The sequence below is a fragment of the Ornithodoros turicata genome, chromosome 1, assembly GCF_037126465.1.
Source record: "Ornithodoros turicata isolate Travis chromosome 1, ASM3712646v1, whole genome shotgun sequence".
Classification (NCBI taxonomy): Eukaryota; Metazoa; Arthropoda; class Arachnida; order Ixodida; family Argasidae; genus Ornithodoros; species Ornithodoros turicata.
In genome coordinates, this window is record NC_088201.1 from 154,068,617 (window position 1) to 154,090,304 (window position 21,688).

At 45.7% G+C, this 21,688-nt stretch overlaps 19 non-coding genes across 19 annotated transcripts; all 19 read left to right on the forward strand.

Annotated features, from left to right (window-relative positions):
• The first annotated feature begins 4,430 nt into the window (after positions 1-4,430).
• On the forward strand, positions 4,431-4,512 carry Trnas-aga (transfer RNA serine (anticodon AGA)). Its single transcript has one exon. It is a non-coding gene; the product is annotated as a tRNA-Ser (tRNA).
• A 112-nt stretch (positions 4,513-4,624) lies between these two features.
• Trnas-uga (transfer RNA serine (anticodon UGA)) lies at positions 4,625-4,706 on the forward strand. Its single transcript has one exon. It is a non-coding gene; the product is annotated as a tRNA-Ser (tRNA).
• A 4,853-nt stretch (positions 4,707-9,559) lies between these two features.
• Trnas-uga (transfer RNA serine (anticodon UGA)) lies at positions 9,560-9,641 on the forward strand. The gene has a single exon. It is a non-coding gene; the product is annotated as a tRNA-Ser (tRNA).
• A 306-nt stretch (positions 9,642-9,947) lies between these two features.
• On the forward strand, positions 9,948-10,029 carry Trnas-cga (transfer RNA serine (anticodon CGA)). Its single transcript has one exon. It is a non-coding gene; the product is annotated as a tRNA-Ser (tRNA).
• A 112-nt stretch (positions 10,030-10,141) lies between these two features.
• Trnas-gga (transfer RNA serine (anticodon GGA)) lies at positions 10,142-10,223 on the forward strand. Its single transcript has one exon. It is a non-coding gene; the product is annotated as a tRNA-Ser (tRNA).
• Positions 10,224-10,335: 112 nt separating this feature from the next.
• Positions 10,336-10,417, forward strand: Trnas-aga (transfer RNA serine (anticodon AGA)). Its single transcript has one exon. It is a non-coding gene; the product is annotated as a tRNA-Ser (tRNA).
• An 891-nt stretch (positions 10,418-11,308) lies between these two features.
• Positions 11,309-11,390, forward strand: Trnas-cga (transfer RNA serine (anticodon CGA)). The gene has a single exon. It is a non-coding gene; the product is annotated as a tRNA-Ser (tRNA).
• A 112-nt stretch (positions 11,391-11,502) lies between these two features.
• Trnas-uga (transfer RNA serine (anticodon UGA)) lies at positions 11,503-11,584 on the forward strand. The gene has a single exon. It is a non-coding gene; the product is annotated as a tRNA-Ser (tRNA).
• A 112-nt stretch (positions 11,585-11,696) lies between these two features.
• Trnas-cga (transfer RNA serine (anticodon CGA)) lies at positions 11,697-11,778 on the forward strand. Its single transcript has one exon. It is a non-coding gene; the product is annotated as a tRNA-Ser (tRNA).
• Positions 11,779-11,890: 112 nt separating this feature from the next.
• Positions 11,891-11,972, forward strand: Trnas-uga (transfer RNA serine (anticodon UGA)). The gene has a single exon. It is a non-coding gene; the product is annotated as a tRNA-Ser (tRNA).
• A 112-nt stretch (positions 11,973-12,084) lies between these two features.
• Trnas-uga (transfer RNA serine (anticodon UGA)) lies at positions 12,085-12,166 on the forward strand. The gene has a single exon. It is a non-coding gene; the product is annotated as a tRNA-Ser (tRNA).
• A 112-nt stretch (positions 12,167-12,278) lies between these two features.
• Positions 12,279-12,360, forward strand: Trnas-uga (transfer RNA serine (anticodon UGA)). The gene has a single exon. It is a non-coding gene; the product is annotated as a tRNA-Ser (tRNA).
• A 112-nt stretch (positions 12,361-12,472) lies between these two features.
• Positions 12,473-12,554, forward strand: Trnas-aga (transfer RNA serine (anticodon AGA)). The gene has a single exon. It is a non-coding gene; the product is annotated as a tRNA-Ser (tRNA).
• A 112-nt stretch (positions 12,555-12,666) lies between these two features.
• On the forward strand, positions 12,667-12,748 carry Trnas-aga (transfer RNA serine (anticodon AGA)). Its single transcript has one exon. It is a non-coding gene; the product is annotated as a tRNA-Ser (tRNA).
• A 111-nt stretch (positions 12,749-12,859) lies between these two features.
• Positions 12,860-12,941, forward strand: Trnas-aga (transfer RNA serine (anticodon AGA)). Its single transcript has one exon. It is a non-coding gene; the product is annotated as a tRNA-Ser (tRNA).
• Positions 12,942-19,210: 6,269 nt separating this feature from the next.
• Positions 19,211-19,291, forward strand: Trnas-aga (transfer RNA serine (anticodon AGA)). Its single transcript has one exon. It is a non-coding gene; the product is annotated as a tRNA-Ser (tRNA).
• A 111-nt stretch (positions 19,292-19,402) lies between these two features.
• Positions 19,403-19,484, forward strand: Trnas-cga (transfer RNA serine (anticodon CGA)). The gene has a single exon. It is a non-coding gene; the product is annotated as a tRNA-Ser (tRNA).
• Positions 19,485-19,596: 112 nt separating this feature from the next.
• Positions 19,597-19,678, forward strand: Trnas-aga (transfer RNA serine (anticodon AGA)). The gene has a single exon. It is a non-coding gene; the product is annotated as a tRNA-Ser (tRNA).
• Positions 19,679-19,789: 111 nt separating this feature from the next.
• Positions 19,790-19,871, forward strand: Trnas-cga (transfer RNA serine (anticodon CGA)). The gene has a single exon. It is a non-coding gene; the product is annotated as a tRNA-Ser (tRNA).
• Positions 19,872-21,688: the final 1,817 nt, after the last annotated feature.

Genomic DNA, 21,688 nt, shown 5'->3' on the forward strand with positions numbered 1-21,688 from the left:
AAAATGCCAATTGCCATGGAAGATGAATGAAAGTATATTAAGAGATGAAAACTTCGTGTCCGAATTGAAGCTTAGGATTGGTGATCTACGCAAGACGCACATGAATGCTCCGGCTTGGGAAACGTTTAAAGGAGCATAGAAATCATTTGGAACATATATTTTTTCACCGCTTGATATGAACATACTACCTTCATAAACTGTTACGGAAAATATTTCCTTCGAAAAGCGCGAATTTCCCGAGAAAATTAGTTTGGAAGAATGCGCTCTGCGGCGACAGTCTCCCCCAAGCCGAGTCTGGCGTGTGGTGACGTCAGGCGTCCGAGCACTTCATTGGCTGCCGGAAGCGTCCGCTCCCCGCCAGAATCGTCTGCTAGCTCAGGAATCGTGGCAACTTACCGACTGAGACGCTGGTGCTATTTATTTGCGTTTGACATTCACTTGCGTTCTTACAAGATTTGTCTCGTAAGTTTTGCATAAAACAAGACTGCGGGCAGTGTAAAAGGTGTAGCCAGGCCTCTGTGTTGCGGTGACGGCCCGGGTTGAGGTGGATCGTACGCGGTTGTGATTTCTGTTCCGATTGTGCTGAGGTGTCGTTCATTAGTGAACAGTATTGTGCCTGTGTGTGCAGCATATATATATATATATATATATATATATATATATGTGATACGACTAAATACGTTCCTGTCAGTTGGAGATTTATTCCATGTGCCAGTGTTGTATTCTGCGTGTGACCATTCAAAAAAGAAAATGATTATTTGACCATGTATTTTGGGGTTTCCCACAGATCGCTAGCAGATGAACTTTACTAACTTTATTTTGGTATTCATGTTGTAGTGTTTGTGGAGACGTTACGCTCCTGGTATCACTAAGATATGGTAAGCGCAATGTTACACAGCTATGCGTTCATCGGTCCGCTCTTTCGCCTCAGAGATGCCAGTGTCCATGCGGTTCAGAGCCCATAGTGTTGACCACAACACGGAGAAGTCATGATGGTCGGCAACATCTTCAAGTGAAAACACTGGTCACTGCGCCGCGTCTTCATGACTATGCATTTGTAAATAAGAAGAAGCACTATATTTCAATCCGAATGTTCGTTCACACTTAGCAGCATCACTTACCAGCCTCCGGTACATTCGTGTGGCGAAATCGAAGCTCGAGGAACTTAGCCTCCAACTCCATAAAACGTTTCGTCGAGAAGAGCAGACGTGTCGCCTAAAGAGTTCAATTCATCACCTGTCCTTCGCACGGCGTCCGATGAGCAACAACGCTTCCTTCCCGGTCGGCTTGCCAGCGCGCGCCGGAGAAATCGCAAAAAATAAAGAAAAAGACGGCGCGGTCACATGACGTCAGCGGCTGACAGCCGAGTGAGGGGGCATTTCTGCCGCGAGATTCAAAGCTCCCTCGCGCTCCAGGATTGCGCGCTACGCTCAAACTTTTTGTGCGAATATGTATCACAGGGCTCAGAATCATAATTTCTACTTCTCCCGTCATATTTTATTCCGATCATTTCCATGCTCCTTTAAAGAAGCAGTTCGGGAAAAAGCGATTGAGTACGGGCAGAAAAAGGCCAAGGAAAGAAAGAATGAAATGAAAGCTCTACTGGGGAGTCTTGTAACCATCGTAAGAGAAGAAGAAAAAACGCCCGGGATGTTTGCAGAAGACGTGAAAGAAATTAAGAAGAAAATACATGAACAAATGCGTGCGAAGTGGCGAGGGGCACAGGTTCGCAGTCGTCTGCAAGTCATCGAAAGGGATGAAATTCCCACAAGGGTCTTTTCTTTGCGAGAACGAGAAAGAAGGTGTCAAAACAAAATAGAGAGAGTTCGCACTGAAAGCACGGATCAGAAGGGGACTGGGGCAGTAGCTGATGCTTTCTATCAGCACTATCGTGAGCTGTTTGGAAAAGGAGAGACGTCACACGCTGAAACCGGAGACATATTCAAGAACGTTCCAAAGGTGGGCCCGGAAGACAGGGAGAAAGGGACAGGAAAAATCAAACAGAAGGAAATTAGAGCCGCCATAAGAAAGTTGTCTCGAAATAAGGCACCTGGTCCAGATGGGCTTGGCGCTGCTTTTTACAAAACTTTTGAAGAAGATCTCTCTTATATCCTGGAAGACGTGTTTGACGATATCAGAACAAGAGGAATGATGACCCCATCTATGAGAAGATGCCACACGGTACTCATCCCAAAGAAGACCAAGGAGGCGGGAATACCCAGTACATCAGACTATCGCCCAATAAGCCTTTTATGTGTGGACTACAAGATTCTCGCAAAGGTGCTAGCAAGACGGTTGGACTCTGTGTTATGGAGGGTAGTAGGAAACCACCAGGCCTACGGAATCAAAGGAAGGAAGATCACTGACAATCTCCACATCATGAGGACTGCGTGCGAGGTAGCGAAAACTACTGGGACACCTCTAGCCGTCTTCCAGGCTGATCTCAGTCAGGCTTTTGACCGCGTAAGTCATGAATTTCTTGATGACCTCCTGCGCTGGATTGATGTCGGAAAGGACCTGCTCGAGTGGGTGAAGATCTGCTATAAAGGCATATCTTCGCAACTCATTATCAACGGAAAAATTGGAGCTAGGTTCCCAGTTGAAAAGTCCGTCCGGCAGGGCTGCCCTATGTCACCGGTTCTCTTTGCCGTATATATTGAGCCGCTATGTCGTGCAATTATCAACAATGAAAAAATCGAGGGCCTGCAGTTGGCGCAGACAGAAGTGAAGCTGCTGGCTTACGCTGACGATGTGGCATTTATCTGCACTAGCAGGGAGGGACTGGAGGAGGCTTTTGCTGTCTTGCAATTGTTTTGCGTCTGCTCGGGAGCCAAACTAAATGTGAAGAAGTCTCAAGGCACGTGTTTGGGAGACTGGGACGACAGGTCAACAGTGTTCATGCAGATGAAATGCACGTCAGAAGTTGGAACTTATCTAGGAGTCAATCTGGACTGGTGCACTCCGGACGCCACGAAGTGGCAGCGGAAGATTAACTCCCTTCACGCAAAGCAAAAGCCCTACATGGGAAGAGGTACATCACTAATTAACCGAAGCTATATATGCAACACCGTGCTGTTCCCAGCGGTTTTGTACTCTGCACAGGCAACCACCATCGACACACTGTCAATGCGTCGATTTGAAAGGATATGCGCCGTCTTCTTGTGGCAATCCAAGTTCGAGAGGATGCTTCGGTCAAACCTGTTCTGGCCTCTCGAAGCAGGAGGTTTGAGCCTGGTCAACCTGGCAATCAAGATCAAGGTTCAAAGGTTCATGTTCTTTAGAGATGAGGCAAGGTCAGAACTCAGGGTCGCCATGCAGACGCTGGGAGCGCACCATCTCCTGCCATGGATCGTCACCACAGAAGACGGGGTGAATAATCATCGAGTCTTGGGCTTCTATAAGGAGGTTAATCAAAGTGTCCAGTTCTTCACAGAAAGGTTTTCGTGGGAATACCTCTCAAGCGTGAAAAGGAAAACGCTTTACTGGGACACGATATCCAGTACATTTGCTCCTCCACTATATCGCCAATTAGGCGGGAACACGGTAAGGATGGATACATTGAAGCGAATTCGCCAGCTGCCAGTAGCTACGGGGACAAAGGACTTCTTTGTCCGTTTCCATTGTGAAGTCCTCCCAGTGAGAAAGTGGATGATGGGGAAAGGCTTCTTTGTGCCGAACAATGGGAAATGCGATGTCTGTGGCCACGACGAAACACTAAGGCATGTTTTCTCCGATTGCAGAACGGCGCTGCTCTTCTGGAGTGACCTCCGTGTGTCGCTGGAGATTACGGCGGACTTCACGTACGAAAACCTCAAATTTCTTATGTTCACCAATGACCCAAGCGCCGAACTTCTCAGTGTGATCGCAATGACAGGACTACACGCGTTGTGGAAGGCACGCACAGCACGAGTCGAGTGCGACGTAAGAGCGGCGCCACCGGTTACGTACCTGAAAGAGAAGTTACTGTGGACGGCATCACTAGCTGGGCACAACAAGCTAAAGGACGAGCATCGCTGGATCAGGCTCGCCAACATCGTCAGAAACCTCAAACCAGAGACATTTGGAACCGTGTGCAAGCTACTGATGATAAACAAAGCGTCTCGAGAGTGATTGGAAAATTCTACAGCGCGCAACACGGAATATGTCTAGTGATGTAACTTTGATGCATACAATATATGTAGCACATCTTAGGGAATGAGGGCCCTCACCCACTAACTGACGTACCCAATGATGTCGCAGTGCTGATCGTGGGCTTTGGCTTTTTGGAGTGAAGCTCCCTACCCCGCCACAATGGGGAGTGTTGCGATGAACTTAGGTGGAAAAGAAGGGCCAAAGTAGGCCTAGTTTTGACTGCGTTTTTATCGAACTGTGACGAGAAACAATATGTTTTCGAACATTTGTTGCCAATAAAAAAAAAAAAAAGAAAAAAAGCGGTTGTGGCCGAGTGGTTAAGGCAATGGACTAGAAATCCATTGGGGTTCCCCCGCACAGGTTCGAATCCTGTCGACCGCGTCAGAGTTGAGACGCCCATGTCCGTTTTGTTGCTTTGTACTACATGCAATTGAAAAAATAGCTCAGTGGAGCCCATCATTTCTGTAGAATACACTAAATAAACGAGAAGGGTGCGGTAGTGGCCGAGTGGTTAAGGCGATGGACTTGAAATCCATTGGGGTTCCCCCGCACAGGTTCGAATCCTGTCGACCGCGTCAGAGTTGAGACGCTCGTGTCCATTTTGTTGCTTTCTACTACATGCAGTTGAAAAAACAGCTCAATGGAGTCCACCATATCTGTAGAATACACTAAATAAGCGAAAAGAGTGCGGTCGTGGCCGGGGATTCTGCTTCCGGCTGTGAAAGTGTACGGACGCAGGAAAATGAGCTCCACGGGGGCGGGTGTTACGGCTAGGCCTAGCCGGGTGAACGACGTACAGGCAAGTGCTCAGGATACCTCCGAATATCGTCTTATTATGCCAACTGTACCAGCCGGAAAACTGTCCTATAACACGATTTTCCTACACGCGGACCCACGAGGAAGACCCTACAACGTGCACCACTTCGGTGATGCATTACGTGATAAAGTCAAGAAGGAAGACGTCGCAGGCTTCGGTGTATACCAATTCAACCATGTGTGGACGCTAAGCTTTCATCATGGCGTGGCGAAGGACAAGCTACTTGCACTAAAAGAACGGCAGGTAAAAGGGAAAGTGTGCAAGATCATCGACCCGAATGCGAAAAGTGTTTGTGTCAAGATACACTGGATCTCGAGGAATATTCCTGACGAGGATGTGAGGCGTGCGTTGTCAGTCTACGGTAAAGTAAAAGAGGTGAGTCGGCAAAAATGGAGAACTTCGTTCTTTGAAGGCATTGAGTCGACTACGAGGGAAGTAACGCTAGAAATGAAGGAAAATATTACTGTAGATGACATGCCTCATTTGACGTTTATTGCGGGTTGCCAAGTCCTTTTAGAAGTTCAAGGTCGTCCCCCATTGTGCTTACGCTGTAAGCAGGCAGGGCACATTAGGAAGGCATGCAACACACCATGGTGCAGGAAATGCAGGCGATTCGGCCATGAAGAAGACGAGTGTGTCACTACCTACGCGTCGAGGACTAGGGAGCCAGATGAACCAGGGAGGGAGATGTTCACGGATGGCTCAGAAAGTGACATGGTGGTGGACGCTTTGACAGAGGAAAAGCAGGAGGAAAAAATCGTGTTGAGGACACGGAGGCTCCGAATGGAGCACATGAATGCACTGATAAGAGAGAGAAAGAAAAAGGCAACGTGGGCAATCAAGTGGTGGACATTAAAGTGTCTGGTGAAAACGCCCGCGTCAGTGAAGCACAGATCGTGAAAACCAAAGGACGAGGGATTATCCCAGTTTCCAAAAGACTAAAGCAGGACAACCCTACTCCGCTTTCTGTTTTGACACCGCAAGAAACCGGGGCAACGTCCTTAGATGACGTGCCATTCGGGATGACTTAAAAGCCAAGTAACGTAACGCCGAAGGCACGACTGCGTACAGCGAACAAGCTAATTATTAACTCCACTTCAAGACAGAACTTCAACTAGGTAAGAACACTTTTCAATGACTGGAAAACCTATTCAAGTTGCTACCTTAAATGTAAGGGGACTAAACTCCCGAAAGAAGCAATATCAGCTTAAACGCTACCTGCAAAACTACCCCAACATTGATCTACTCGCCATTCAAGAGACAAAAATAAGCACAGAAGAAGGCACTGCAGAACTAATGTCAAATGTGTTCGCAAAGGAATTCGACGTTGTCGTTAGCCACGCAGTCGGGCACTCAGCAGGAACGTTACTCTGTTTACGGAAAAAGCCAAACATGATCCCGATTCACCATGCAACCGATAATCAAGGAAGAGCAGCGAAGCTTGATGTCCTCATTGATAATGAAATGTGGCGCTTTATCGCCGTGTATGCCCCAAATAACGTACAAGAAAGAATTACGTTCTTCGAGGCCTTGAACAGTTATGTAGACGGATGCAATAACATAGTTTTGGTTGGCGATTTTAACTGCACCTTAATGGATAAAGACAGAAGCAAAGTAGGGCAGTGCGCCGATAAAAGCGGGGAAGCCCTCCTGGCCTTAACAGTGAACAACAGCATGATAGATGCATATGAAAGAACGGCAAGCAAGGCCCAACGATATACGCATTTCCAAAATGGCACAAATGCTAGGTTGGACCGGGTGTACACAACAGCGAAATCTACGAAGACTGTGACGAAGTATGAAGTGCACGCGGCATATTTCACGGATCATTGTTTAGTAAAGGTAACTCTAGGAAATCAAGACCATTCAACATCCAAGCGGCAAGGATGGACGTTGTGGAAGTTGAACGTCAAGCTGTTAGAAGACCAACCATTTATTGGCGCAGTTAAAGACGAGATAGCAGAGCTAATATCAAGCAAGGAGTCTTGGGTTTCATCTTGGGAACAGTTTAAACAACGTGTTCGGTTTATTGCGATAGAAAGAAGCAGTGTGCTAGCATATCATGAAAAAAGGAGAGAGAACGAATTAAAGAAGCAGCTAAGCAACGTCATGAAACTGGAGTGTGAAAATCCCGGCACGTACTATAAGGAGATGGAAGATTTCAAGTATGAACTGGAAATTGTAAACCATACAAAGTACGAAGGAGCACGAATACGGTCTAGATCTCAGCAGTATTTGCCGGATAAGGTACCGAACAAAGCATATTTTCGACAGGAATTGGACCACGTGAAAAGAAAGGCAATACAGGAAATCCAAAAAAATGGAATTGTTCTACACGAGGAATCGGAGATACATAAATGCTTCGAAGAATATTATGCGGACTTAATAGGCAAGGAAAATAAAATGCTACCCAAAGCAGCAAGCAAAAGAATGTGTAATCTGCCACAACTGACAGGGGAAGACCAACAGACATTAGACAGGCCGCTTGATCTGGAAGAAATAAAGGAAGCCGTGGTGTCCCTAGGAAGAAACAAGACACCAGGCCCAGACGGACTAGGTGGTGAATTTTACCAGATGTTCGGCGATTTTTTATCTCCTGTACTTCTGCAAGTTTTCAAGGAAGCTGAAGAAGAAGGGGTGCTCCCCAGATCGTTTAGACATTCGCATACTATACTAATACCTAAGAAGATTTCAGAAGGAGCGGTGCCACAAGTCACAGATTATAGGCCAATTACGTTGTGCAATGCGGACTATAAAATCTACGCGAAAGTGCTGGCAGCTAGGTTGCAGAAGGTTATCCCAAACCTTGTTGGGGACCACCAGATGTGCGCGATCAAAGGCAGAAATATTCAAGCAAACATTCATGTTATGCGAACAGTGTTGGACATATGTACGCAAGAAGGAGATCAAGCAGCAGTGTTGCAGGCCGACCTTATGAAAGCTTTCGACAGGGTCAGACATGATTTTCTGTTTAATACGCTTCACCAAATGAACATTGGGAGACGTTTCATTGATCGTGTTAGATTGTGCTACAAAGAAGTGGCAACAAAGTTGGTGATCAATAATATGTGTACACGCGCGATTCAGCTGCGTTCATCTGTTCGCCAGGGATGTCCGTTATCACCCCTACTCTTTGACCTTTATATAGAGCCGTTATGTCGCAACGTTCTACATAATACGAACATCAGAGGCTTTAATTTGGAAAACTGTGAAGTGAAAGTCCTAGGGTACGCGGATGACCTGACGTTTGTAGTTTCAGATAAGAACAGTGTTCAACACGTGGTCAAGGAAATTGAAGAATACTGTGAATTATCAGGAGCATCCCTAAACAAAGAAAAGTCGATAGGAATATGGGCCGGTCAATGGGGAACAACACCGGAAGAGTTTATGGGCATAAAGTGGCAATGCAAACCAACCGTTTATTTGGGGGTCCCACTGCAAGAATCTAGAAACACCAACAGGATATGGACAGAATTGTGTAGAAAAGTAAGAACACATGCGAATATATGTAAAGGAAGGGAACTGTCTATTTTTCAGCGTACCAGTGTATGCAATGTGTTTTTGGTGGCAAAACTGATGTATTGGCTTCAGGTGCTACAGTGTTCGAGGAAACAGATCCAGCAATTTCATAGAGTCTTTGCAACAATGATATGGAAGTCGAACTTCGAAGCGATGCGAAGGGACAATTTGTTTAGGGCTGTATCTCAAGGAGGAGTTGGACTGCGACATCTGTTTGTCACGCAAGTGATTATGAGACTGTTCTTCTACCGCAAATGCAAGACACCCAGTGATACGAACAATGTTGCAGAGCATAGGATACTTGTACCTACCAGAAATTGTTGTTGCTACAAACAGGCGGGTCTTTGCACTAAATGGGTTTGATAAGGAAGTTGTGGGAAGTATACGTTTTTTGTTGGCAAGGTTTTCGGCAGACTACCTTTTCAGTGTGAAGAAGACTAAGCTTCGAGCGGATCTGATTGAGTGTGTGTTTCCCGAGCCCACCTACAGACAAATAGCTGCGAATAGTCCAGGAGCTGACATCTTATGCCGGGTAAAGAAGATGGCAATCAAGCCAAGGATTAAAACGTTTTTCTTCAAAGTCCACACGAACACCTTGCCAGTAAAAACATGGTTGCAATCAAAAGGCATATTTGTCCCATGGTCCGTCAACTGTAGGTATTGCAAAGAACCTGAGACCATCGAACATGTGTTTATGTACTGTACGGAGGCCCAGTTTTTCTGGGACGATATAGGCAGAGCAATCAGGAAACGACTGAAGCTAAATCCGCACACCATTCGTTATTTGCCACTAGAGGAAGAAACAGGCCCACGATACGACGTTCTATGTGTAGTAGCAATGTTCTGTTTGTGGAAAGTTGTGGTTGCCTTAAGAAACGAAGAGCCGGTCAACGCTCCGATGATTTACTTAACGCAAGAACTGTTAGAGATGAAACGCTATTCTGAGTTCAAGGGCCAGGTGCCCAGGTGGTTAGAAGAATTTTGTTGTCAACTGGCTCCAAGCCGGAGCTCAGTCTTTTAAAGAGATATGTACTTTTAATCATTGTTGCATGTCACCTCTGAAATAAAAAGGTTTAAAAAAAAAAAAAAAGTGCGGTCGTGGCCGAGTGGTTAAGGCGATGGACTTGAAATCCATTGGGGTTCCCCCGCACAGGTTCGAATCCTGTCGACCGCGTCAGAGTTGAGACGCTCATGTCCATTTTGTTGCTTTCTACTACATGCAGTTGAAAAAATAGCTCAATGGAGTCCACCATATCTGTAGAATACACTAAATACGCGAAAAGAGTGCGGTCGTGGCCGAGTGGTTAAGGCGATGGACTTGAAAACCATTGGGGTTCCCCCGCAGCGGTTCGAACCTTGTCGACCGCTTCAGAGTTGAGACCCTCATGTCCTTTTTGTTGCTTTCTACTACATGCAGTTGAAAAAATAGCTCAATGGAGTCCACCATATCTGTAGAATACACTAAATAAACGAAAAGAGTGCGGTCGTGGCCGAGTGGTTAAGGCGATGGACTCGAAATCCATTGGGGTTCCCCCGCACAGGTTCGAATCCTGTCGACCGCGTCAGAGTTGAGACGCTCATGTCCGTTTTGTTGCTTTCTACTACCTGCAGTTGAAAAAATAGCTCAATGGAGTCCACCATATCTGCAGAATACAATAAATAAACGAAAAGAGTGCGGTCGTGGCCGAGTGGTTAAGGCGATGGACTGGAAATCCATTGGGGTTCCCCCGCACAGGTTCGAATCCTGTCGACCGCGTCAGAGTTGAGACGCTCACGTCCGTTTTGTTGCTTTCTACTACCTGCAGTTGAAAAAATAGCTCAATGGAGTCCACCATATCTGCAGAATACAATAAATAAACGAAAAGAGTGCGGTCGTGGCCGAGTGGTTAAGGCGATGGACTAGAAATCCATTGGGGTTCCCCCGCACAGGTTCGAATCCTGTCGACCGCGTCAGAGTTGCGACGCTCATGTCCGTTTTGTTGCTTTCTACTACATGCAGTTGAAAAAATAGCTCAATGGAGTCCACCATATCTGTAGAATACACTAAATAAACGAAAAGAGTGCGGTCGTGGCCGAGTGGGAAGGTGAAGAAAAAAACGCTGTACTGGGACACCGTGACCAGTCTGTTCCTTCCACCACTGTACAGACAGGACTTTGGTGCTTCAGCTGCAAATGACGTGCTTAAGCGCGTGAGAAGCCTACCGGTACCCGTGGGAACAAGGGATTTCTTCGTACGGTTCCATATTGAAGTACTCGCTGTAAAGGTCTGGCTCCAAGGAAAAGGATTCTTTATGCCACAGGAACCAAGATGCCATATTTGTGGAGAAACGGAGACCCTTCGACATGTATTCTGGGATTGCAGAAACGCTGTACTGTTTTGGGGTGACCTTCGAGCCTCGCTGGAACTAACAGACGATTTTTCGTTTGAGACTCTCAAGTTGTTGGACTTCAGAGGACAAGTTCACGACGAAATGAGGAGCGTCATCGTCGCTGTGGGACTGCATGCCGTTTGGAGAGCACGTACGGCAAGAGTTGAGTGTGATGTTAATGCCAAGTCGCCAGTAGTTTAGATGAAGAACAAGCTCGGGTGGACACTGTCCCTGATAGGCACCGGAAGGCTTAGGGATGAAGAAAAGTGGAAAGACCTAGCCCCTGTGATCATGGCGCTGCAACCCGAATCCTTTGGACAACGCTTTAGGTGTCGTAGAAACCGTGGGATAAGCAGAAACAGCAAGTGGTAGGAAAGAAAGTGGGCGACAGAACGCCACTGTAGTGTTTTAAATATCCAATACACAAGTTGTGTATGAGACGTTTTTATGAACAATAAAATGGCGGAAAAGAAAGGTCGTGGCCGAGTGGTTAAGGCGATGGACTCGAAATCCATTGGGGTTCCCCCGCACAGGTTCGAATCCCGTCGACCGCGTCAGAGTTGAGACGCTCATGTCCGTTTTGTTGCTTTCTACTACATGCAGTTGAAAAAATAGCTCAATGGAGTCCACCATATCTGTAGAATACACTAAATAAGCGAAAAGAGTGCGGTCGTGGCCGAGTGGTTAAGGCGATGGACTTGAAATCCATTGGGGTTCCCCCGCACAGGTTCGAATCCTGTCGACCGCGTCACAGTTGAGACGCTCATGTCCGTTTTGTTGCTTTCTACTACATGCAGTTGAAAAAACAGCTCAATGGAGTCCACCATGTCTGTAGAATACACTAAATTAATGAAAAGAGTGCGGTCGTGGCCGAGTGGTTAAGGCGATGGACTCGAAATCCATTGGGGTTCCCCCGCACAGGTTCGAATCCTGTCGACCGCGTCAGAGTTGAGACGCTCATGTCCGTTTTGTTGCTTTCTACTACATGCAGTCGAAAAAATAGCTCAATGGAGTCCACCATATCTGTAGAATACACTAAATAAGCGAATAGAGTGCGGTCGTGGCCGAGTGGTTAAGGCGATGGACATGAAATCCATTGGGGTTCCCCCGCACACGTTCGAATCCTGTCGACCGCGTCAGAGTTGAGACGCTCATGTCCGTTTTGTTGCTTTCTACTACATGCAGTTGAAAAAATAGCTCAATGGAGTCCACCATATCTGTAGAATACACTATATAAGCGAAAAGAGTGCGGTCGTGGCCGAGTGGTTAAGGCGATGGACTTGAAATCCATAGGGGTTCCCCCGCACAGGTTCGAATCCTGTCGACCGCGTCAGAGTTGAGACGCTCATGTCCGTTTTGTTGCTTTCTACTACATGCAGTTGAAAAAATAGCTCAATGGAGTCCACCATATCTGTAGAATACACTAAATAAACGAAAAGAGTGCGGTCGTGGCCGAGTGGTTAAGGCGATGGAATTGAAATCCATTGGGGTTCCCCCGCACAGGTTCGAATCCTGTCGACTGCGTCAGAGTTGAGACGCTTATGTCCGTTTTGTTGCTTTCTACTACATGCAGTTGAAAAAATAGCTCAATGGAGTCCACCATATCTGTAGAATACACTAAATAAGCGAAAACAGTGCGGTCGTGGCCGAGTGGTTAAGGCGATGGACTAGAAATCCATTGGAGTTCCCCCGCACAGCTTCGAATCCTGTCGACCGCGTCAGAGTTGAGAGGCTCATGTCCGTTTTGTTGCATTCTACTACGTGCAGTTGAAAAAATAGCTCAGTGGAGTCCACCATATCTGTAGAATACACTAAATAAACGGAAAGAGTGCGGTCGTGGCCGAGTGGTTAAGGCGATGGACTAGAAATCCATTGGGGTTCCCCCGCACAGGTTCGAATCCTGTCGACCGCGTCGGAGTTGAGACGCTCATGTCCGTTTTGTTGCTTTCTACTACATGCAGTTGAAAAGATAGCTCAATGGAATCCACCATATCTGTAGAATACACTAAATAAAAAAAAAAGTGCGGTCGTGACCGAGTGGTTAAGGCGATGGGCTAGAAATTCATTGGGGTTCCCCCGCACAGGTTCGAATTCTGTCGACCGCGTCAGAGTTGAGACGCTCATGTCCGTTTTGTTGCTTTCTACTACATGCAGTCGAAAAAACAGATCAATGGAGTCCACCATATCTGTAGAATACACTAAATTAATGAAAAGAGTGCGGTCGTGGCCGAGTGGTTAAAGGGACTCTGACCAGAAGTTCGACAAATCTTTCGTTTGCATCTATTACGAAGGTATAATATGCCTCCAAGCCACACGCGAAATATTTTGGCTGCGCGCGGAGGCAAAGTTTGCCAAACGGGGAGCTGAAAACCGGCTTCGCTTTCCCCCCCTCAACTCGCGCAATCGGGGCAGAAATCTAGCCTCTTTGCAGTGGACATCCGCCAATTTCCGTGTGCGTGACGAAATCACGAGGGCCACGTTTCGCCCGGACCGGAAGTTCTGTTATTAGTGAGTTTGTGAGAGCGCCGGCATCCGTCCGGAAAGCGATCTTCAATATGGACGTCGAGGGAAGAAATGCGGAGACTTCGAGCCCGGAACTTCTTTCTGACCTTTCCGCGATCGAGAAGAAAATTCTGCGTGCTGAACAGCTCGGTAGGCTTTCGAAACGTCGCCGATGCCGCGAATGCGAGACGAAGTTAGAGCTCTACGAACATCAGTCACAGATGAAGCAAACAGCATGAGTCGCCTGCCTTCAGGTAAGCGATGAGCTTTTTAACGCACACTGTGATCGAACATGTAAACGTTCTCAGAAATTTCGTGTTCTGATATCTAATGCGCACTTGCTGTTCATGATGCCGGTGTGGCTGGTGTGTCATAATGCCGAAGGAGATCGAATGCTTGTGCTGCAAGGAGCTCGAAAACACTGCCGAATGACTGCAGTATGAGTGCATTACAACCCACAAAGATTTCCAACTTCTATTCTTCAATATGACTGTCCTGAAGGTTGCATATTGAACTCCGTGGGCAGCGCGAACCTATGAGCGACTATATTCACAAGTAAGTCACATGTGTCCTTGTCGAACGATGTTAAAATTTGGGCGCCCCAAACTGGTTTGGTCCTGCAATAAAGTCGTTAAAAACTCAAGTACAGGGCGCAGCACATAAAAAGGCTATACAGTACACGACTCTGAACTAGAGAAAACCAATATAGGCAATTTTGTAATTGTCAGTGTGCTGTGTCCTGAGTCACGTTTTTATGTATTGCCCTGTGCATAAGGTTTTAGCGTAGGTTTTTAGCGATATTGAGTGTTCTTGATTGTCGATTCAGTGAAAAGTAAAACAATGTTGAGTTCTAAAAGAACACAGCATGTGTAGTAATGTACAAGGTGTGGGCAGGTAAACTGCGGTTGCTCTCAGGTACATGGTGACATTGCACACACACTGTACTGTAACCGGTTACCTATTTGTCTAAACTATATTTTATGTACATCTGTGTAGACGATGCAGATACACTGCGTATCGCCAGTTTGCAAGGTGAGTATGGCACAAGCTTGGGAAAAACAAGATCATGGTCATCCCAGCCTGTGCAGTGAAGAGGGTCTGGCAAGCCTTTCCCACAGAAAATGCCACAGGCTTCAAGAACCCAAGATCCTAACTGGGGGTACCTCTTCGCACAGCTCGTCTATCACATTTAAAATAATTCAGCATCTGTATTTAGGATGATCTATAGCTCGTGTGATTGAAACACAACACTAGTCCTTTTTCATGAGTCTTGCGGAACGATAGATGAGCACTCCTTTCGTGACATTGTGTACCATTGCTACAGTGAACAATTTCTTGAGCAAGACTGATGAACGAACGAAAAATAGAGTCTTGTCTTCCAAATATGTATGTTCCTTGTAACTTCCGTATTTGTTAAGTGACCCATGTTGATGTCCCCCCTCATGTAATGCCTGCAATGGCCTTTGAGATATATTCATAAATAAATAAATATCAAAACCGGAAAAAGATGTAACACGTATCCTCTCTTTGTGTGAATGATGCATAAACATTCTCAGAAGATTTGTACATAGTCACACTTTGCCTCATTTTGCATAAAGTCTAGTTCCACCTCTTACATCATCTCCACATCTTCAATCTCCAAAGCAGTACAAGGCTAAAGTAATCAGCTACTACATAAAAAGAAGGAGGGGAGGAAAACAAACGCTGGCACATCTAAAATTCGAAGAAACCCTGGTACTTTCACGGGGCTACTCACGGCTTAGTGCTGGATCAGATCTCGATGGAAAACAGCTTTTCTGAGCCTCAGTGATAGATTCCCTTGATTGCACTGACTGTGAGGCACAAATTGCTTGGTGGCAAGTGGGCTTGCGTCTGATAGTAAGATTTGGAAGAAAGGGAGCAAGGAACATCTCTCTATGGTCTTAAGAAGGATATCAACATTACCTGTCAAGGTACAGCATTTCATGTTGCTTTCAGTAAGTACAACACTCCTCATAGCAGTTACCATTCGTGTTGGGAAAGCATGCTGAAGTTAACTCAGGCAGTGCATCCAGAACTGTGAATCGGGTTCATAGAGAGCACCTGGTGAGAGGGACAGCAACAGTGTCCAGTTAAGACTCTCCAGGAATTTTGTGCCCGTTTGGGGGACACAGCTTTTAATAGTGTTGATGGAAAGCAGGGTGTGTGAAACATTGACTTCCGGCAGGTGAATTCTTGTTATTTATAACCAGGTACCCATGTTCTAGTAATCTAGAAAAAGCCTTGGCTCTCTTGGAGGAAATTGCTAATGAATCTGAGTGTCTTTTGTGGAAACAGGTTGTAACTGCCTTTCTATCCACCCTTCTTAGTTGCCCTAGCAAAAGCAAATATGTAATGCTGTACACCATATCTGATGCTAGCACACTAATTGCTTTGAGTGTTCTCAGGCTTCTGAACTGGAGCTACCCCGTACATACGCTGTGCCATGTCGGCAAGACCATAAATCAGACTGCCTTTACTTTTTAAATTGGCCCTTCAGTGCTTCATGTGACTGCAAGAATGGCACCCCCAAAACGATAGGCAACAAGAATGATTTCTGCAATGTATTGAGCTTTGTAAAACAACAATTTTATTTGAAAATATATTCCAAAAGCCGGATGACAACCTCATAATGTAGCGTCCTTTACTGCAAACACCGCTCAACACAACGAATAAAAACAGAGCGTAAACGTTTTGTCGCCTATCCGGGTGGCATCATCAGTACAACAGAGGCCAAAGATGAGCATATCAGCCTATCTAAGAGGGAATCTTACACATCCGATAGGGGGCCACGGTATGTATTACAGGCTGAAGCATCACGCCTGATAAAGCAGGATTCTAAGAACTTTCTAGGGCCCCATCGCTAGTCATGAGCAAAGGTTACTGCACCATCAAAATATATGTCCCTTAGGACAGCAGTGGTAGACTGATTCGGTCCTGTTTAGTTAAGCTAAGCATTAGTAGCCCTGGCAACTGGCTCTTTTAGTCTTGTCCCACGTCTTTTTTCTATCTCGCCAATGTAGGTTGCATCACATTCTATGCACTCAACTTGATATGCACAGTCAAAATGCCTGATGGGCACAGTGCCCTCCAAACAGCGTATGAAATACGTTGGCTGAAAGGAATGCGGACCACCGATTTGACTCCTTTGATGTTGTTTTTGATTGTTCTCTGTTGGAGGGATGATGCCACCTGGATAGGCAATGAAACGTTTACTCTCTTTATTCTTAATTGTTGTGTTAAGCCAGTGTTCTGAGTAAAGGATTTTACATTATGAACTTTGTTTGAATGATGATTAGTGACGAGCTTCATACCCTGGGCCACTACTCTAACAACTGCTTGTGGTAGTGTGGCGAAATGGAATAACGAGCCTTGTAGACAATTTACTTGGCAATATATTTATTTATCTCTCATAGGTTGAAGAACCCAGTGTGGTGTTACATAACGGAGGGGCACGTAATCATACAAGACCGATCACCAAAAGGCCTTGCTTTTGACTAGATTAAAATGTGAAGCAATTGTAACGTAACAAATGCTGCATGGTGGCGATATGATTAGTTGAGTTACCACGGTTACGGTTAGTTGAGAAACTGCATATCCAGGTAGCAGGATCAAATTTTAATTAGGCTACTTTGGCCAACACGCGAGCATAGAGCACAGTGTCAAAAGCCCTTACAAAATAAAAACAATACTACATCTACGTGGACCCAGAAATCAAGAGAGTTTGAAATGCTGTGAACGAATTCCACTACGTTAGTTTTGCCTGAATACCCTTTTTTAAAGCCATGCTGGAATTTAAAAAAAGAAATCGACAGACTCAAATTGGTTGACAACGTGGTAGTACATGATGTGCTCCATTAGTTTACAGGGAACCCTAAAAAGTGGAGCTGGTTAATAGATAGAAGGAGCATAGTTGTCACCTCCTCTGAAGACAGGAATAAGCTTGAGACCTATGTCCTCGGCTCGCACACATACTAAGAACTTTTGACACAGATTAACGTATATTCATTCCAACTCTTTCACTTTCAGATGTTTATCTCTGTTGAGTGGTCTGTCATTCTTGTAATACAGATTGGAATTGAAATGCAGGTGCATAAGGGATGCTCCGAAAGAAAAGTGTTTGCTTTTAGTCCTCTTAATGTTTCTGAAAACGAAAACAAACTTCACAGTGACTATTCTTCTGAAATGAGCAATTCCAGGATGACAGCAAAAAAATATATCTCGCCATATCATTATATCCCCCTGGCACTTCAATTGAATAATGGCAGTTGAAGATGATGATGATTCAATTTAATGACACATAAGCAACTCGGGCTATAGTGCGCCAAAACCATGGTAAAACTGTGACTTGTTAAATATCAGACGATTATACTAAAATAATATACTTTGTTGCCTGCTAAATTGACATATAGACAAAAACATGATATGATAAAAATAAGCAATTGAAGAAAAGGCTATTGTTGGCTTTGTGTGACTGATGTCGAGTTTGCCACACTACGTGTTGAATAATAAGGTACGCTGATACGCTGTAGCATATAAAGTACAATCATACACACGCTCAATATGTGGTGGATATGTGAAACCAATATACACATACTTACATTTCAAACTTTCTTGAAAAAGGCAGTCCAAGTCTGTCGGATTTGCCAGACTCTATACAGCCAGTAAGCACAGTGTGGAATGACTGATTCATCTTTCGAAGGCGTTGAGGTGCAGCTACCACGACGCTTCGTCATCTCAATGCTTCGGAGCGGCATAGCCTAGTAAGAAGCCATCAGAAGGATCTCATAAAGATAACTTGGTTGAAAAAGTGGAGGGTTCTGTGGGATATGTAAGAAAGCATACGCGTTACACAACAGCTACGAGAATGATCGACTGCACCTGCATGGTTTTCAGTACGTAGACTTGGAACTGAAAAATAAATGTGCTAACCTTGTTGATACTACTTTTCCGTCAGGACCACACGAGAGCACATTTGGTTTCTTTAGTTGAAGGTATCATCAGGTCACCATGCTCCTTTGAGATGCAGCAGACAGAAGTTCGCTGAGTCGAGTGACTGCCGTTGCCATTCGTCACTTCGCAGCAGATCAAGAACAGTACACCGCAACGATAGGTGAAACGTTCAGAATATGGTGACCAACTCCAACACCAACCCAATGACACGAACAAAGAGGATGAACCGGGAGTCACACAAGTTCGCAGTTCGTAAGCTCGGCATACGGCATCCATTACAGCTGACCGGATACGGAAGCATATATCGAACGCCGTGTACAGATTGAAAAGAAAATCGTAGAAACTGTTGCAGGTGATAAATGCAGGGTATATTTTTCTTTTTGAGGTTCTGGAACAAAAACATTAACGTAGAAATGCCATTGCATGAAGGAAATTGACAGATATTGCGTGTCCACGTGACGCGTTTGAGCCAATTGCGGGTGTTGCGAGTGGCCCCCGTGTTGACGTCATCTTGATGGTGGGCCGGGGTGGATATTCTATATAAACGTATGTTTTCTCGGTTTGACGCTAGGCGTGCTGCACTCGGATGAAGTCGAATGTTTAAAATTCGAGTTTAGAGAAACTGTGGGGTTTCGATGCGTGAATTTTCGCATGGAGAGTCCTTGTTGGGTGCTTTATCGACTACAAGTACGAAAGAGCTCCCACAGTTTCTGGTCAGAGTCCCTTTAAGGCGATGGACTCGAAATCCATTGGGGTTCCCCCGCACAGGTTCGAATCCTGTCGACCGCGTCAGAGTTGAGACGCTCATGTCCGTTTTGTTGCTTTCTACTACATGCAGTTGAAAAAATGGCTCAATGGAGTCCACCATATCTGTAGAATACACTAAATAAACGAAAAGAGTGCGGTCATGGCCGAGTGGTTAAGGCGATGGACTAGAAATCCATTGGGGTTCCCCGCACAGATTCGAATCCTGTCGACCGCGTCAGAGTTGAGACGCTCATGTCCGTTTTGTTGCTTTCTACTACATGCAGTTGAAAAATAGCTGAATGGAGTCCACCATATCTGTAGAATACACTAAATAAGCGAAAAGAGTGCGGTCGCGGCCGAGTGGTTAAGGCGATGGACTCGAAATCTGTTGGGGTTCCCCCGCACAGGTTCGAATCCTGTCGACCGCGTCAGAGTTGAGACGCTCATGTCCGTTTTGTTGCTTTCTACTACATGCAGTTGAAAAAATGGCTCAATGGAGTCCACCATACCTGTAGAATACACTAAATAAACGGAAAGAGTGCGGTCGTGGCCGAGTGGTTAAGACAATGGACTAGAAATCCATTGAGGTTCCCCCGCACAGGTTCAAATCCTGTCGACCGCGTCAGAGTTGAGACGCTCGTGTCCGTTTTGTTGATTTCTACTACATGCAGTTGAAAAATAGCTCAATGGAGTCCACCATATCTGTAGAATACACTAAATAAGCGAAAAGAGTGCGGTCGTGGCCGAGTGGTTAAGGCGATGGACTCGAAATCCATTGGGGTTCCCCCGCACAGGTTCGAATCCTGTCGACCGCGTCAGAGTTGAGACGCTCATATCCGTTTTGTTGCTTTCTACTACATGCAGTTGAAAAAATGGCTCAATGGAGTCCACCATATCTGTAGAATACACTAAATAAACGAAAAGAGTGCGGTCGTGGCCGAGTGGTTAAAGCTGAGCTCAGCTCAGCGTTGTCATCGCATATTTGCCACCACAATATGGTGTTCAACGTTCGAAAGGATGCGAAGACAAAACCTGTTCAAGAAAGTCAAGGACGGCGGACTAGGCTTACAGCATCTCTACATCAAGCAACTCGTCATGAGACTGTTTTTTTATAGGCAGAGTTCACACCCGATTCTGGAAACCATCAAGCGGGCCCTTGCGTACAACTACATTCCCGATATATATGTTGGGTTCCACGAAGAAAGTCTACGCTTAAGCGGGTTCTACAAAGAGGTTGTCGAGAGCCTAAACTTCTTGAAGGCTAGATTCAGCTTAGAGTACCTCTTTTCTGTCGCCAAGAAAACGTTGGTAGCTCATCTTCTCGATGTACTCTTTCCTGTGCCCATCTACCGTCAAATCCCCTCCGGATGGCACGGCACGGATGTATTGTGCAGAGTCAGGAAGATGCCGGTCAAGCCCAACATGAAGTCATTTTTCTTTAAATTACACACGTCCACACTGCCCGTGAAAGCTTGGCTTCAACAGAAGGGATTCTGTGTTCCGTGGTCCGTGAATTGCAGATTTTGCAACACGCCCGAGACTGTCGATCACCTTTTTCTGGACTGCACAGAAGCTTTATTCTTTTGGGATGACTTACAGTTCAAAGTCCTTAAGCGCCGTCTTTCGCTTAATCCTCACACTATCCGCTTCCTCCCATTACGCCCCGGTGAAAATGTGAGATACGATATCGTTCTTCTTGTCGCCATGTACTGTTTGTGGAAGCTTCGTATGGCCGATAGGAACGAAGAGCCCTTGTGTCCTCCTATGAAATATTTCAAAGCCGAACTACTGCAGGTAAAGTTAGCTTGTACTCAGCTCTTAGAAGTGCCTGAGTGGTTAGATACAGTCTGCGAAAGGCTGAATGTTTTGTAGAAATTGTGTTATTAACGTGTCCGGTATAGAGGAGAAACATCGTATTCTCTCTCTGTGATTTTGTCGTATTGTGTATGGTATTGTGAGGTATTGAGTCGACGTGACTCAGAGTAGTAAGCTCTGAAAAATAAAGGTGGAAAAGAAAAAAAAGTTAAAGCTATTTTCGAGTGTTACAGAATGGAATGGTACTCACACGATGTGTTCATAAGGGAACACTGATTATGTATGCAAAACAGTTATCCCAAACTCCTCGCGGTTTTCCGAAAAAGTGAATTTTTAGTTTCACTGACATCCCGTCTTGTGGCCCGCAAACCCTGTGTCGACGACACATTCGTGGTCTGCCCGCGCTCCGGCTTGGCATGACTTTTGGCTTGATTTCTTCCGCCAAGCCGGCCAGTTTCTCCTGCCGAGCCGTCTGCAGCGCAGATTCACATTGGGGAAGTGATAAACAGTTCGCTATTAGGGAGCCAGTATATTTCTGGACTTCACTAAACCCACGAGGAACGTGAGTTTTGCTTCCTTCGACTGCAAAGCATTTGCTAGGCCAGTACAGACTTCCTGGTGTGATTCGTGTTCTGTGCTGCCTGCCGAGAATGCGTGAGCGTTTTGCTCCCGTCTGCAAGAACACTTCAGCATGCAGTTCCAATGTTTCAAACCACAATTTTCCGAAAGGTGAAAGAGAAATCTATTGACTGCAACAATCGGTTACAACTCCGACTGGGTGCCACCTTCGAAAGCAGCGATCTGTTCATCTGGCTCA